At 36.8% G+C, this 17,264-nt stretch overlaps 1 protein-coding gene across 5 annotated transcripts in view; it reads right to left on the bottom strand.

The window, feature by feature from the left end:
• The window catches only part of LRRC4C (leucine rich repeat containing 4C), a 1,189,111-nt gene that overhangs the window by 635,980 nt on the left and 535,867 nt on the right, over positions 1 to 17,264 (bottom strand). The window contains exon 1 of one of the 5 annotated variants that reach the window (XM_045485017.1): positions 1,005 to 1,094. The exons of the other annotated variants lie outside the window; for them this stretch is intronic. The gene's annotated coding sequence lies outside the window, so the exon portion shown is untranslated. Of the gene's footprint in view, positions 1 to 1,004; positions 1,095 to 17,264 lie in introns of those variants that run through there. 5 annotated transcript variants of the gene reach the window in all.

Raw genomic sequence — 17,264 nt, forward strand, 5'->3', positions numbered from 1 at the left:
CTATTATTCATCCCTTATGCCTTCCCTACCTTTACAATAGTAACTGAAAGGGCACAGTGAAGATCCAATTTTTATTCTGCATTTTAATAGCAAGTTAATCAACTCACCACCCATAAGCAGTGGGCACACTTGTTATGCATAGTGTTGCTTGGGGCCTTTCTGAGATGTGTGTTTTAGGATTATTTCACAGCATTAAACTAACCAATGATAGGGAAGTAATGTTTTAAAAACTCCATGGGGCATTAATTAACACAACCTTTATTTTTATGAATTTTGCATAGGTGTAACTATAGAATATGGTGTCAGCCGACAGGTTTTTCAAAAGACATTTCACAGTTACCTGCCTCAGTATAAAAGTGAAGTTGTGAATTGGGTGTGGCCACCATGCATATACCTTCCTGGTTTGGCTGAAGAACTTATTTGAATGAATCATTAAAAACAAACAAACAAACAAACAAACACACTCAATTTATAAGTACAAAACATAAACTGATTACAGGATCTATAGCTATGAATCTCATTTTACAATGTTAATACCCAGACTCGGGATAGTCTTATTTATTTTGGTTTTATGATATGATGTTGTTATAGCACATTTTATATTATAATATATTTTTATTTTATATTATTATTTATTTACTTTATGGCTTTTTTTCCACATTAGGTAGATAAAAGTACAGGAAGAAAAATAGTTCTTTATTTTTTCACTTAGTCTTTCTCTGGCTAATAGTCCAGTCACAAAGAGTATCATATCTCCAGTTTATACTGAAACTTCTACTCCAAAATATCTGGGAGCCATCCATTCCTGTATGTTAAAACGTGGGCTTAAAGAGAACTTCATGAAGTCTGTAGGGTGTGAATTCTTAAAATTCTAGGAAAATGCAAGCAGTCTAGAAATCACTTTGTTTTTGAAACATTCTGGATATATAGTTACATGAAAGAAAATTCTTTGGTAGAAATTATTCTAACTAGATACAGATTTGTAGTCCACGTCAAAGCCTTACCTACAGCTTCATGTTGAACATCTAAAATGCAGTGCAGATACTGGATGTGTCGTAATATTCATTCTTGGGAAAGAGAGACCAGTTGGCCATGTTTCCTTTGTCCGGAAGGAACATTTTTAAAACACATTTCATCCTGTGCTTCTGGAATTAGCCGAGACTGTTTAATACATTTATATATTTTAATACTTAATTTTCCTTATGAAAGATTTTCTGCTTACAGCCTTGGTTGAACATGTCTTCTAACAGAATTAAAATGTGTAAGATGGAATATTCGTGGCATTCACATTTCAGAAGCAACATTTTTTTTCCTTTTGCTTAAGGGAGTAAACAAAATAAAACACAAACCATTTTTCCTAATTGATTCAGATGTTTCAATGAAATTGTTTCATCCTGCAATGTTCCATAAAGTATGCGATCAAGACGAGCTTGTCTTCCTTTACTCAGCACAGGAACTGAGTACAGAAAACAGCTGTCCCATTAACTGGAGCTGAGAGCCACAGCTTAGTATCTATGTCGTCCTCAAGAGAACAGAGATTTAGAGAATGGGAGCTTCCTAGGATGAAGATTGAAGGTATACACCATACGATGACCACAGAGGAGATGGAGAAAAAGGGATGCTCAAATTGGAGATATCTAATCGAGTATCCAGACCAAACTGTTCACTTTGCAGATGAGGCTTAAAAACAAAGGTGTGAAGGGTGATTTCTGGGAGGTTAGGGACTAGAGCTAAAACTCAGGTTTTCTGTGATTCAGTTATCCATCAAATTTATCCATTTGTTTAAATGTTGCAAACACAAAGTCTTAAAATGTAATGAAAAATTTTATATTAGTATTATTTGTTTACAACATTCCTTTTTTTTTTTTTTTATCTAGTTGCAGGTTATGGCACCACAATAAAGGAAACCTAAGGAATTACTACCCATAAAACAAAAATGTGGATTTTATTTTAGGAATACACATACTTAACTAGGCTGGAACCATGATGAAGTCAGCTTACAAGGACAAATGAGTCTTAATAGAACAGGAAAAGTCAAAAGCTACATTATCAGCTATTATCCAGATCATATTTAAATTAAAAAAATGAAAAATTTAATTCCTCAGTAACATTAGCCACATTTCAACTGCTCAATAGTCCCATATGGCCAGCAGATACTGTATTTGATAGTGCAAAATTATAAAATCTTTCCATCATTACAGAAAGTTCTATTGGATAGAACTGGTCCAAAGCCTGTGGTGTTGAAGAAGGGATCATACGCTAAGAATATTCTTGAAAATAGGAGCAATAAGAAGTTGATTTCTTTTTTAAGAAATAGCATGATTTTGTCTTAACCCACTATGTAACCTTGCTCTATATACTAGAACAAATAACATAAATAAACAGGTTGAGAATGGACAGCTATTCTGTATACAAATATGTGCTTTAATGTATAAAACCCATGGCCTTACTAGCACTAAGCTTTTGCTAACAAAAATCAGTGTTCAGGGATAGGGAGAGTGCAACCATAGACCCAGGCAATTCCCACTAAAAAAGTTCAAGACACATGGATGATAACTGTTAAATTATTTAAATTCTTCTAGAGTGCAACAGGCAAGATGCCTAAGAATCATTAAACCCTCTGACCCCATAATTCCATTCTTCATAATTTATCGAGAGGGCAAAAGATGGAGAGCAGCAAAATAGATTCCAGAAGAGGCTACTTCCTGCAGGGACACAGAACATAACAAACCACTGGAAACAAGTTTAGTGGGGAATTGCTTATTAACCCATGGTATATCAGTAAGGTGGGTATTTAGAACGTAGTGTGATAAGCAAGAACATAGCATTTAGAGCCCAAGACCAGAGTTTTGAATCCTAGCTCCACCACCACATTGGTGAGAAACCTGAGTCAGTTTATGAATACTTTCTAACTCTCAAACTCTCATCTGCTGAATGGAGAGAACAGTGGTGACTGATTCATTGAGGTGCTGTAATGATAAAAGGAGACTGATGCTGGAAAGGCTGCTAGTTTTATATATAGGACATCCAGCATAGAGTAAAAACTCAGGAAAGGCTGGTTACATTACTATTTTATGGATATTTAGTAAAATTATAGTTATGAAGAGAATGTAAATGAAATATGAAGCTTATTTATAAAATCATGTTCTGAGAAAAATTACAAATAATATCCTATGCATCCTCAGAAATAGGAGAATGAAATTACCATATGACCTGGTAATTCCTCCCTGAGGTATTTGCCCCAGATAATTGAAAATAGGTAGTGAAAAAGGAAAGAAAACAAACAAAACAACCTCCAAAAATGTATATACAAATATTCATAACAGAACTACTCACTACAGCCCAGACGTGGAAACAACCCAAATATCCATCAGCATATGAATGAATAAACAAGTCATGAGAGACCTACACTATGGAATATTACCCATAAAAAGGAACAAAGTTCTGACACATGAACAATGTAAATGGACCCCAAAAACATATTGCTACATGAAAGGAGTCAGATGAAAAGGGCCATGATTCCTTTTACATGAAATATCCAGAACAGATATATCCACATAGAGAGAAGGCAGGTTGATAGTTGCCAGAGGCTGAGAGCAGCAGGGAACATGAATGTTATTAGTTTCTTAGAGCTGCCCTTAAAACACACACACACACACACACACACACACACACACACACACACACACAAACTGGGCGACTTAATAAAAATGTATCGTCTCATAGGTCTAAAGGTGAGAAGTCAGAAATCAAAGTGTCAGTGGGGCCATGGTCCTTCTGAAACCTGAAGGGAATCCTTCCTTCCTTCATCCTAGTTTCTGCGGGCTTGCCCATGATCTTCGGTGTACCTGGTTCCCAGCTGCAGAAGTCCTTCTCTGCCTTTGCAATCGCATTCTCCCAGGGTGTCTGCCTTCACATGGCTGTCTTCTTACAAGAATACTAGCCATACTGGATCAGTAACTCACCTAATCCAGGACAACCATATCTCAACTAGTCACATCTGCAACAATCCTCTATCCAAACAAGACTGCATTCTGAAGTACTGGGGATTAGAACCTTAACAAATCATTTTTGGGGGAGGATGCAATTCAACACCCATTACAGGGAGTTGCTGCTTAATGAGCAGAATTTTAATTTGGGAGCTTGGAAATATTTTGGAACTAGATAGCAATGATGAGTGGACAATACTGCAAGTGTTCTAAATGCCACTGAGTCATTCATTTTTAAGTGGATAATTTTGTGCTGTATAGATTTCACCTCAACTTAAACCTTGCAGTATATCTTGTAATTGTAACCATATAAGAACATTTTTATGGAGGATGTAAACAAAGGTGCTCCTTGAAAGGGGTTGAAGAACACTTAGGGGAAAGTAAGGTCTTTATATATTACAACACTTTCATAGACCATTTAAATCATATAAAAAACACCCTCAGAGCATAGCTGAGATGGACGAACATAGGAAAAGGAAAAGCCAAATCACCTAGAAGTAAAATACTTTCTGAGATCCAGGGTATGCAGAAGAGGGTAAAGGTTTCAACAGTGTAGGAAAGCTGGGGCCTGAGGAGAAATGTAACCCCTGAAGGAAACTCTGCCAAGAAAGTTCTAGTTTTATGAAGAATAAAGATGTGAGAAATTTATTATTCATCTCCACATTATGCAAAATTCTGTTAAATCCGACTACAAAAATCTAAATTGTGATTAAGGTTTAGGGACAATCTGGGAATAGGACAAAGAACAAAGAAGTGAGGAGTCCTGAAGGAGTAAGATCCAGGAGTGTGGTCAAGAGATAATGTGAACATGGAAAAGCAATGAGAGAAGTCACGAGAGAACATGTCCCCAAGAAGGCACCACAGTCTTGGGAAGAGCTATGCTGCTTACTCCTTAGTGGAGTAAGTCAGTGCTCATCACTTATAGAAGTCCATAATTTCAGTTATCAGCCAACTTACATGGGAATGTTTCTGGAAAATGGAAATAATTTATTAAATGAAAAAATTTAAAAACAAACCCAAATATATTTTTGCTGTTTTTATAATATCTTATTAGATTCTTTTATTTTTTACCTTATTAGTTTAAATATTAACCTTTGTATCATTGTGTGGAATCCCAAACAACTTAGTGATAGAAACACAAGGGTTGATGATGCCCATGTCCTCCAGGTGTCACTCTGAAAGTAATTTCTCAGCTATGTTCTCTTCCGAGAGAGAGGTTCCCATACTAAAAACCCCTTAGAAATAAAAGAACACCACAGAAGATGAGTAAAGCACCTGAATGTTGTTGTCCTGGTCCTGTCACCTGGAAACACAGTTCCTTATCTCCCGTGGGACAGATCTTGCTTCTGAGGAAGCATGACAGAAAAGCCACACACACGTCTTCAGTACTTCCATTATGAGCCATTGTTTTCATCTAAAAATGCTATTCCTTACGAAGGGGCGGTTATTAAGTAGCAGTTTACCTTCACACACAGACAACATTTTTAATTTGCCTGTGACACAAGTGATTTCTTCTGAGATAGGGTCACTGGTGCTTTGAGGTCCTTCAACAGGGCACACAATATTTTGGATAATCATTTGCTACTTGCAATAGAGTCTGAGATTCAGGCACTGAAAATTATCATCGCAGTGAAGAGAAGATGGAATTATTGTGTAGCTTAAACAGAGCACAAAAGTTGAGCAGAGCTAATCGGATCCTTCGCATTCAATTCCACTGTCCTCACCTGAGTAGCCTTTCAGCCTAAGGCTCATTGGCCCAACAACAAAGCACAAACTAATTCATTTCCACCCATGATCTGCTTACCAAGAATGTCACAAGGTATTTCCAAACACTCAGAAGATGCCTTAGAAGTGCTCAACTGTGGGGCGCCTGGGTGGCTCAGTCGGTTAAGCGTCCGACTTCAGCCAGGTCACGATCTCTCGGTCCGTGAGTTCGAGCTCCGCGTCAGGCTCTGGGCTGATGGCTCAGAGCCTGGAGCCTGTTTCCGATTCTGTGTCTCCCTCTCTCTCTGCCCCTCCCCCGTTCATGCTCTGTCTCTCTCTGTCCCAAAAATAAATAAACGTTGAAAAAAAAAAAAAAAAGAAAATGGGGAGGCTAATTTACCATGCTAAATAAGAATTTAAAAGACAAGACATCTTCTAAGCCAGTTAATAAGACATGTGTTTCTTTAGTACTTCCTTTGTACAGAATCTCTTTCATGAGAACATGTGTCATAGTCTCATGGGTCATCCAGGTGTAGCCATTTTGTTATCTCTGTCAGCTATCCATAGCATAGATGGCTCAGGGTTATTCCCCAATCTGCATTACAGCGCTTTTCTCAGAACCACTGCCCATGGTTCAATCAGCCCAGGAAAGGTATTTGACCCAAGAGTCCCTTCTCAGAAATTAAAGTAGAAGCAAGGAAGAGTCCATCTTTCTCTGAGGCTAAGACTACACCTTCAGAGACTTCTGGCAGCCATATTTCTCTTCAAGTGGATTAGAGATAGGAAGGAAATTAGTCTGGCACATAAGAGGGAAGAATAAAGCAAACACACAGATACAAGTAGAGATTAAAGATGGAAATGAGTCCTGTTGCTGTTCATGAAATGGTTAATAGTGATCAGAAGGTCAGGTATAACTTAAATTAACTTCTAGTTTCTATAAGACATTATGGCATCCATATGATAATTTCCCTAGTCTCTTTGAGCTACTTTCATGTGACTTGTAACCCAAACACTTTTTACTACTATAGCCTCATGTTCCAGCAACGATTGCACGCCATCCTTCTTCTATCAAAAATAGAACCTAGGGGCACCTGGTGGCTCAGTCAGTTGGGCATCTGACTTTGGCTCAGGGCATGATCCTGTGGTCCATGAGTTTGAGCCCCGTGTAGGGCTCTGTGCTGACAGCTCAGATCCTGAAGCCCACTTCAGATTCTGTGTCTCCCTCTCTCTCTGCCCTTCCCCCACTCATGCTCTGTCTCTCTCTGTCAAAAATAAATAAACATTAAAAAAATTAAAAAAAAAAATAAAACCTATACTAGATTTAGGTCACCCAGAAATGCAGTTATTCAATATAAGGAAAGATAATTATAATAATGAGAAAAAATGATAAAAACCATGTGTGTGATGAGTACTAATTTATGCCATAATATGTACGAGTGCTCCCTCATTTCACCTAGTTGGAGATGTACAAACTGAAAAAGTATGGGCTTTTATGAATTTTTTTCTCGCTGGGTGATACACAGACATATAAGGCTGCCACCAAATATAGGGCCAGGTGAATAGTCTCACATTCTCAAAAATCATGATATGAATATCATTCAAATGAAGCTACATGATATACTATTCAGATCAGGGGTCAGCAAACTATATGAGTCTATGGGCCAAATCTGGCCCTCTACCTTTTTTGTAAGTAAAATTTTACTGAAACACAGAATGTCTATTCATCTGTGTATTGTTATTTGGTTGCTTTAGTACTACAGTGGCAAAGTGGTTGCAATGAAGACTGTATGGCCTGCAATACATAACATATTTACTCCCTGTTCCTTTATAGAAAAAGCTTGTTGGCCCCTGATTTAGACCAATTTCCTGCAGCTAAGGCAAAATTGAAAAACATGGGGCTTACCTTTTCCTATTTTGTGCCCAAGACAGACATCCCCAATGGATCATGATACTCATTCAAAGTATGCAAATACATGGCTACAAATTCTTAGCTACTACGCTAGGAAGGCACTAGTAATTAATCAGCACTGCAATGAGATAGCTTTGTTCTCCCTGGACTAAGATATTTCATAGATTCATATTTTCAGATTCTTGGCTTTGTAACAAGTTTTCCATAATCTCTATGTTCAGCATTTATCCCCTTTCATGTATAAAAGATACATGGTACAGTATTATACAAGAGGATACATGATAGATAGCTGTTTAAACCACCATCTGGCTCAAGTAACTTTTTAACCTAAAAAAGGAATTTAACGAAAGTAAAAAGCATTCCTCAAATCCCAATATGTGGGCTTTCTTTGAGGAAACAGCACTTGGTTCTCATCCAAAGAAATAAAACTCAAAGGATATTAGTGTCAAAAACAAAAACAACAAAAAAACCACAATTCAACTGAGTAAATTTAAAGATCTAATTCACTTTATGAAATGATTCATGAATCAAGTGGTGCCCTATCTAGCAAATAGAAGGTGGCCTCTTAGAGCTTCAGGAAGGAAAAAGTTTTTAAAGCAAAAAAGGAATAGAACAAAGGAAATTATCAGCAAGGAATGTATTATTTTAGGCAAGATTGCCCTCCTAAGAGAAATGGAAGGGTCTTATCAGCAGATTACCTCCTCCTGTTGACTAGGAAATCCCAGTTTGGCTGGTTTGATTACATTTCTGCAGTTAAGTTAGATTTAGTTGGTTAACTGATGTGGGGCCTTAACATAAGTGATTACATTTAAGAGCTATGGTTTTCTTCCTAACACCAGAAAGACAAAATTAAAAAAAAAAAAAAAAAATCACCTTTATGGTTAAGGTAAACATTTTTTTTCTATACAAAGTACAAATAGAAAATCAAATTGCAATAACAGTAGGAAATAAAACTAAGAGACTAATAGTAAAATTATGTTTATGGTAAGCAATATTATATTACATTTGGTCTTGAATATTTGGACCAATTTGAATATTTGGACCACTATTACATTTGGTCTTGAAAGGAGAATTTGCCACACCAAATATGCCTCTTTTGTATAAGGTTTATCTTGAGATGGTTATTTTTAAGAAATAGCAGACACAGGAGGAGATATTACTAGAAATATATTTTATCTGAGCAAATCACGTGTATGGCAAAGAGGAGAGAGGCTGGAGATTGAATTCAATCACCAATGGTAAGCGATTTAATCTACGGTGCCTATGTAATGAAGCCTGCATAAAATCCCAAAAGGAGTAGGTTCAGAGAACTTCCAGGTTGGTGAGCAAAGGGAGATTTGGCTAAGTGGTGCTCAAAGAAGGCATGAAAACCCCAGAGTCTTTCACCATACATCGCCCTAGGCATCTCTTCCATCCGGCTCTTCCTGAGTGATATCCTTTTATAATAAACCAGTGATGTAGTAAGTATAATGTTTCTCTGGGTTCTGTGAGCGACTCTAGGAAATCAATTGAACCCAAGGAGAGGGTCATTAGAACTTCAATCACTAGCCGGTTGGTCAAAAGCACAGATGACAACTGGGACCTGTAATTGGCATCTGAATTTGGGGCTGGGGGACAGTCTTCTGGGACTGAACCCTTCACCTGTTGGAATGTGATGCTATCTCCAGGCTGATACTGTCAGGATTGAGCTGTTGTCTGAGAATTACCTGGTGGTGTGTGGACCACCTCGACACATACACACGTGTGTGCAGGTGCGTGCACACACACACACACACACACACACACACACACATTGTAAATTTGTGCAGAATCTTAGTAATTCACAGGGTTAATCTAAAATACATGATTAGGGACATGATCACTTTTCCAGAGATGTGAGAACTATCTAGACCATAAGGTAATTACATTATATGTGTTTGGAAAAATTGTGGTTATTTTAATCTATTGGACGAAATATGGAGATTTATTCTATTAAATTTTCTGTGTGAGACTGTAGCAATAAGCAACAAATAAAAGTATAAAAGGCAAGGACTACAAATGAATCCTTGCCAATTTGGACAGATGCATATGGTCTGATCTTTATATAGAACAGACAGATCAATAACAGAGCAACCCAAAGTCTCTGGTTGAAAGCCCAGGATAATTCTACTTTAAAGCAAAAAAAAAAAGTAGTAAGAAATGTGGTCTTTATCTTTTTTCCCTTCATTTTTTTCTATAAATACTAATACAGTTGGCTTTCTTTTCCTCTAACAGAGTGAAGGGAATACAAAAAGGATATTTCCTTTTAACAACTCAAAAAGGTCAGCAAAGTATAAAATGTCAAATCTACAAAGTTGGATAAATGTGGGTAAAGCATTAAATGTTAATGATGTCCTTGGTTGAAAAGTTTCACAAAAATCATGTACATTTTCAATTATGCTATAATTAAAACTGCATGATCCCACTTGTCATCACAGAATGAATTGACTAGACTTGTGTTTGGGGTCATCTTTCATATTTGTAGTAAAGATCAAGCAGGAAGACAATTTGACTCCTCATCCCTGTCCATTGGTAGATCTAAGTGAAACGGTATGCCAACAGTGTGGGATACCATCATGGTCCAGAGCTTTGGATCAAGACAAAAGTGTTGTGACTACCTTAATTCTGTGAGCTCCAGCCTCTCTAGTGGTAAAATGGTGTTGCTGGGGGGGAGGAAAAATTTTTTTTTACATCATTCAAAGGTTCTTCTGGCGGGTCTAAGAATTAAAATGATTTGAGACAGATTGAGAGGAGATCAATAAATCCAACATTCATGAGAGGCTCAAAGACAGGAAGTAAAATGAGGTGTATACAGCATCCTAAAATAAGAAATAGGATAGACACCGGGGACATTAAAAGGGAAAGAGGACATTTCACAGGGCAGTAAGAAGAAAAGTAGATGTTTTCCCTGCCATACAGAGGAGTCTTAGATAAAATTTATTTCTAGTAATAACTCTTATTCTGGGAAAGCACCACAACTTAGATTCTTTTAGGTAGGAATGAGAAAAGTTTCTTTTGACTTCATAGGGTCTCTACTGCCTTTGGCTCAAAATAGTCCACATGCCAAAGGGACACATTTTGGGGCAACTTGCTCTGAATCCTTTCAGTGTGATGTTACCTAACTTGTACCATTGTTGTAAAGGCCAGAAAAATCATGCTTTTTAGCACAGCATTTAGCACCATAATAATCCTATAAACACTCTACAGTATGACCACTGCGTCCTTCTGAAGCTCTATATTCCATCAATATCATCCCCGTTACCCACTCTGTAGTCTAACAAACTACCTTTAATTTTCTGTGGTAACTTGTGTGTTTTCTCAAACCCAATACTTTGTCATTCGTTTTACTCAGACTTCCTCCACCTCACCTCACATTCCCTATTACCATCTTCATTTGGCCAAATTCTTCTATTCAATTTTCAGTCTTGACTGAACATATTTCCTCACAGAGCATATTGGATTCTCCTGCTATATATGATGTCAGAATGCCCTATCTATCCCCTTCCAAAACTCAAATGGTACTTTAGTCACTTGTTTTGTTTTGTTTTTCAGCTACGCTAAGGCTGGAGATTATATTTGCCTTGTTCGCAAACACAGTGCTGCTTTTTTGACATTGTAAGTATTGAATAACTTATAGCCATTTTAGTCACTATATTCTATACATGTCTGCAATTTAGTAAGACAGATAGATGAGACTGTAGAATAAGAAAATGGGACTTTGACCTACTTCTCACTAGCCCTCTGATGAGACTTTGGACAAGTTAGTTGATCTCTACAAGGCATCATTTCCTCACCTATAAACTTGCAATAGTATTGTCTCTGGGTGTGATGGTGAGGGTTGAATAAGAAACTTATGAGAACGTTTATCTTCTATAATTATTAGTATCACCATTACTCTTCTAGAAGTTAAAGGACATGTTCAGTTTTCTTATTAGTTTTCTTATTAATTATTTCTTGTTCTTATAGGCCGCTCAATGGTACAAATACATCAATTTTGGAAAAGAAAAGGCAGGTTCTATTGGTAAGGCAATGCATTTGCTGTGTATTTCGTTTTACCTTACCAAAGTTGCTTCCTAGCATTATGTTAAGAGAGAAGATTTTCTGGGATTCAGATTTTATTCAAGGCCTTCCATCAGATTGCATACAATGGTAAGGCAGAAATGACAACAGTTGAATTTAAATTGGAGGCTAATCCAAAGTGAAGGGCGTATCCAATTTGCAAGTCAGACTTGAAAGCCAGCCTTTCAGAGGTCTGCATCTATGACAAGTGCACCTGATGCACACCTCAGCTCACCTCCCCCCAGCCAGCATGCTCATTAGATAATGTCACTTTGGCAATGCACCAGGGAGATGGTTTGGGAAAATCCACATGACTTTGACATTTTGTATGATCCAGTGAGAGAATCTCGTGCTAGCTCATGAAATACACATCTTTTGGCATTTTTCAAAGTCCAGAAAGGAGAGATCTATGGAAAGCTCCAGAATATTTTCATGGAAGCACTTGGGAATAGTCAACTGGATTTAAGGAAGCCTAGGAGGCTTATCCTGAGAGCATGTGCATTGCAAGCACACTGTTTTAACTTGAACTATGTGTGTACTTGGGTGACTGGGGGATGTTTATGAAGATTATGGGGGTGGGGCAGAGGAGTAAATAAAAACCCACCAAGATAAGATACTGCTTAGTACAATAACTCTGGGAAAGCAACAGAGAAGTTGACTTTAATCACTGTGGTCACTGGGCTCAGGCTTCAACTTTGAAAATTTCACTCTGACCAGGTTGGTGGAATAGAGAAATCAGAAGATGAGAAGTTTACCTTCACAGGAAGCAGTTGGAGGGCCCTTTCTGTCCTCTTTTTATGGCAAAAACCCCTGTGATGCCCACATTGTTAACACACCATTTTAAGATGAGTCAGCATAAAAAAACTCAGATGGTGATTTTCATTATAAGCTTTAAATGATTTAGTTCTGCAGCCCTGAATCCAAATCAACACTCTAGAGCAGGAGAATTTCTTCCCGTTTGTTTCTATTTTCCAACCTCAGAGAACTACCCACAACAACCAAGTTTCAAGGAAAAGTGGACTGCCTACTTCCCATGCCTAGTCAGCACTTGAAATATTAATAGATCATCTCTTGAGATTACTTTTATGCTTAATAATATATATTAAAAGTTGCAATTAAAATGTCTAGAAATTATTACTTCTATGGATTTTTAAAGACAAAAATCAAAACTATATTTCATAATACTCATAATGATATTTAAGAGACTATGCTTTTCTGGGCCATATTGTCTCCTTCTCCCTATATGGACTTATAGAAGTGACAGAGAAGAAAATAACTTTCTGTTCTTCTCTAAGAAAGTATTTTGGTTGCAGAAACAAGATATTTATTTGGTCCCTTATATAACTTTAGCTTACTAGTGTCAATAAAAATATTTGATGGACTCTTGAGAGCTTAAGATCATTTTCAAACACATTATCTCATTTCAGCTATGAAAACAAACCTGTGGGGAGTGTGGACTATCCCCACTTATGAATTAAGGAAACTGAGATGGAAAGAAGTTTAAAAAAATTTACTCTGAGCACATGATGGGACTACCTGAAACAAATACAACCCAATTTTTTCAAGAAAATGAAAAGGTAAAACAAATTAATCACGAATTCATGAATTGTGCATTGAAATCCTTATCAGCTTTCAAGAATGGCATCTACTGCTATTATTATTGAAGCCCTATCATGTACCAGGCACTGTTTAATGAAAAACAGGACAAAGTCTCATCCTCAAGGATCTCCCATTTTTAAATGTGCATAACACCAAATAAAAAGAAAACAATAAGGCAGGTAGAGAATGTTAAAGTTATATAAAAATATAATAGCTCTACAGTATTTTATAGCTTTCAGAATAATTCCAAATCTAATCTCTCATTTGGTTTTCACTAGAACTTGGCAATCAACAGCCTTAACCAGAGATGGCTACCATTTTGAGCATGCTATGTAGTAAGTGGATCGGTGATATTATGGATGTCATGTCGTGGTGTAAGGAATGCTATATCTGTGGCAAATATACCACTGGCTGAAAGTTACAAAAGCACAATAGACATTTTCTTTTCCTGCTTATCTAAGAATCTTAAATATATATTCTAGCACAAACTATTTAATTCCATGGTTGGAAGAAAAGTCTGTAAGTTCATGATTGGTCCACTTATAGAATCAAAGATAATTGTTCTGGGGCACCTGGGTGGCTCATTCGGTTAAGCGTCCGACTTTGGCTCAGGTCATGATCTCACAGTTCGTGGGTTCAAGCCCCGCGTCGGGCTCTGTGCTGCCACCTTGGAGCCTGGAGCCTGCTTCGGATTCTGTGTCTCCCTCTCTCTCTGCCCCTCCCCGGCTCACACTCTGTCTCTCTCTGTCTCTCAAAAATAAATAAATGTAAAAAAGAAATTAAAAAAAGATAATTGTTCCATGTTGGCAATAATTTTATATTATTCTGATTAGTATTTGAGCATCAATTACATTCTAAACATTCTTCTATACCCTCTCCCTTGTTGTGGGAATTATAGTGGACTCCTGCTATTAAAATGGTTTCTTTCATAGACCACCACTTCAATATTTTAGTGTATACCTATACCTATGCCAGATCTGGTAAATCATATACATTTATACCCTAAAATATATTCTGAAACTATACAAAATGCCAGCTACTGTGTGAGCTTTGATGACATCTACAAATCAAGGGAGGCCCATATACTATGTCATAAAGTTTATATTCTAGTTGTCTATATGAACAGTGAAAAAGCTAAAACCCATTTTCTGTATGTTGTATGAATGCATACATACAAACATTCAGTTTACATATCTCACTTTGATTTCTCTGGGCATCTTACTTTGAGTATCAGAATCACAACCCTTTTATTAGTGTTTTCAGTCTACCAGAAATTTCAGTTGACTAGATAAAAACTAGAACTAGAATCCCCAATTTTAAACAAAATCCATCTTTACATCTGTTTTTTATTCACTGTAAGTTAAACTTACAATTTATGATAATGATGCTGAAGGAAAATATCTCAAGGTTATTCTCCAGAACATACAGTATTGGGATTGAAAGCAATTAACAGTTTAGAAGTCTAGTGAAACCCTCATGTTTAGGATTAGAAAGATCTGTGTTCACATTCTACTCCAATAGCAGTGTGTCTCTGAAAAAGTCACTCACGCCAAATAAGCCTCAGTTTCTACCTCTACCAAATGGAAATAATAAAAATAATAATAAAGAACCACCATAACCTGCTGTTATGCTAATTACATGAACTCAGGCATGCAACTTGCTAGAGCAGTGAGTCATGTTGGCTAGCACTTTGTATATTAGCTTGGAACAATAGCTTAGTATCTGGATCGTCAGACATTCTGTATCCAAAATCTTTCTACCACCAGATGGAATCTCTCAGCTGGTAGGTTTAGAAGCTTAGAGATGGTTCTGAGTTACAGAACAACGTAGCTATACCCGCAACTTGCAAATGAACTATGTTCCCTCCTCTACCATTGCACATAAGAAAGAACGTTACTGCAAGGAATAAAGCATCTGGTATACTTTGGAGAAACCAAGCATAGCTGCTTTTTAAAACAGAAACATGGTTTTTTTTTCTTCTATATGTAACAAGTCAAACAGGAATTTTTAAAAATATTACTGAGTTTTCCCCCAAAATTGTGGGTGACTCTCTCACTTTCCAATACATTGATTTATTACTGCTCACCTACACAGCATGAACTGAACAATTAAGACAATATTATTGGTTCATGCTCTTACTTAACTTTATTTTTAAATCTCTGCCTCATTTATTTCCTATAAAGCAGAAAGGAGAATGTAATACTAAATCCTTTTAACTTTTTTGCATCTATTGAAGTCTCATTTAGAGTTATGCATTTCTAATAAACATTTCACATTTCGTGTTCCTTGTGGTAAGAATCCAAGGCAATAAATTGCCCATCATGAAACAGAACATTTGTGAAAACTAGATTGCAATAACCAGTTTTTGCACCACTGACATGACAGAGAAGAATGTGATGTCTATAAGAATTACTGTTTAGCATGCTATTTAAATTCCTTCCAGAAGGACTATCACAAGGTATCAGAAAAGTCAGTTGGTCATTATTAGATTCAAGATCAGGAAGTTAAAGCAGAGAGAAAATGTACAATATGAGAACATGGCTCTTTCCAGGGAAATAAGAAGTATCTCCTGATAGCTCTGTATAAGTTGATAAAGATTTATTTATTGTACTGGGGTTTTATTGTCACAGCCCCACACCTAAAATACAAAATAAATCTCATAGCTCAGAATCAAACTGCACAGGGGTTTCTTTTGTACATGGATTTTGACCATAGCTCCATTTAAACAAATACGTAAGGTTGTGATGCGTTTCCAATAATGCTTCTCAACTCACTATTCATTACTTTCAGCAGGGAAAGATTATTCTCTGCCTACCTAGCCCACATTTAGCCCCTGTGAGCTGCCCTGTTTAAATGGGTCATGAAAAATGAGAGCACATATTCCCTACTTTAGGAAGAATGAAACTCAGGGATTATTTCCTCAGCTACAATGTCACATCATGCCTTCCATATTTGGAAAATAATGTCTTTCACATCATTTTCCCCTTTTTCATCAGAAGAGCATCTACCCCCAAATGTTAGAATTGTAGAGGAAGTGCTAAAATTTGGAAGAGGCCAGTGTATGCTTTCTAGGGTGTTGTGACCTGGCTGCACATTAGAATCCTTTGGGAAGCCTTTGTAAAGTATCAATGCACAGATCTCATCTCTAGAGACTGAGATTCACTGGGTTGGCAATGGAGCCAGAGTATCTGTTTCTTCCAGCAGATCGCACTATATCTGGAGAGAGGCTTGGGGCACAGACTGGTAAGAGAACCTGGAGGGAGATGCTGTTCTCAGTGGGCACTCAGTGAATAAAGACACCGAGGGCAAAAGGATGGGTCAGTTACTCTCAGAACTCACTTGTATATTCAATAAATAACAATGAGAAGTCATCTGACTCCTATTTCTAGAAAAGGTAACCAGTTAAAAACTCCTCTTACATTAAGCCTAATAACTAATACAATCAAGATTGTCTTGTTAGTATAAAATGACAGATTATAAAATGATTTCTTTTTACTTTTTTTTTGGTTTTAAGCTCACAATAATTAAAATAAATGATAAAAAAGCTACTAAAAACTTCTCAGAACTAGGACAAATATTTACACAAAAGAAATATTTTCAGGATGATATATTTTGTTCAAAATTGTTTCCACCTCTATCAGTCTCATTCCAAAGAAAATAAAGCCAATACATCATTTCTTACTAGGCTTACAAATGAGGTCATTTTGATATCCATTCATACTTCCAATGTGTTGGGAACATTGAGACAATATTCAAAAATCTCTAAGTAATAGAGTAAACTGCACATCGTGATCATCTTTTTAGCACAAATAAATATTTGTGTTCTAGGAACCCTCATTTGATGGGGAACAAAACCCCTCATTTGATTAATTAAATAAGGGAGCTACATGCACTGGCGTTTCCTCTAGGATGGTAAAGTAGCACATCTCAGTCTCACAGACAATCTGCTGTTATTCACTGATAGTGAGTTTAACTCAAACTTCTCT

This window comes from Leopardus geoffroyi, chromosome D1 (assembly GCF_018350155.1).
Source record: "Leopardus geoffroyi isolate Oge1 chromosome D1, O.geoffroyi_Oge1_pat1.0, whole genome shotgun sequence".
Classification (NCBI taxonomy): domain Eukaryota; kingdom Metazoa; phylum Chordata; class Mammalia; order Carnivora; family Felidae; genus Leopardus; species Leopardus geoffroyi.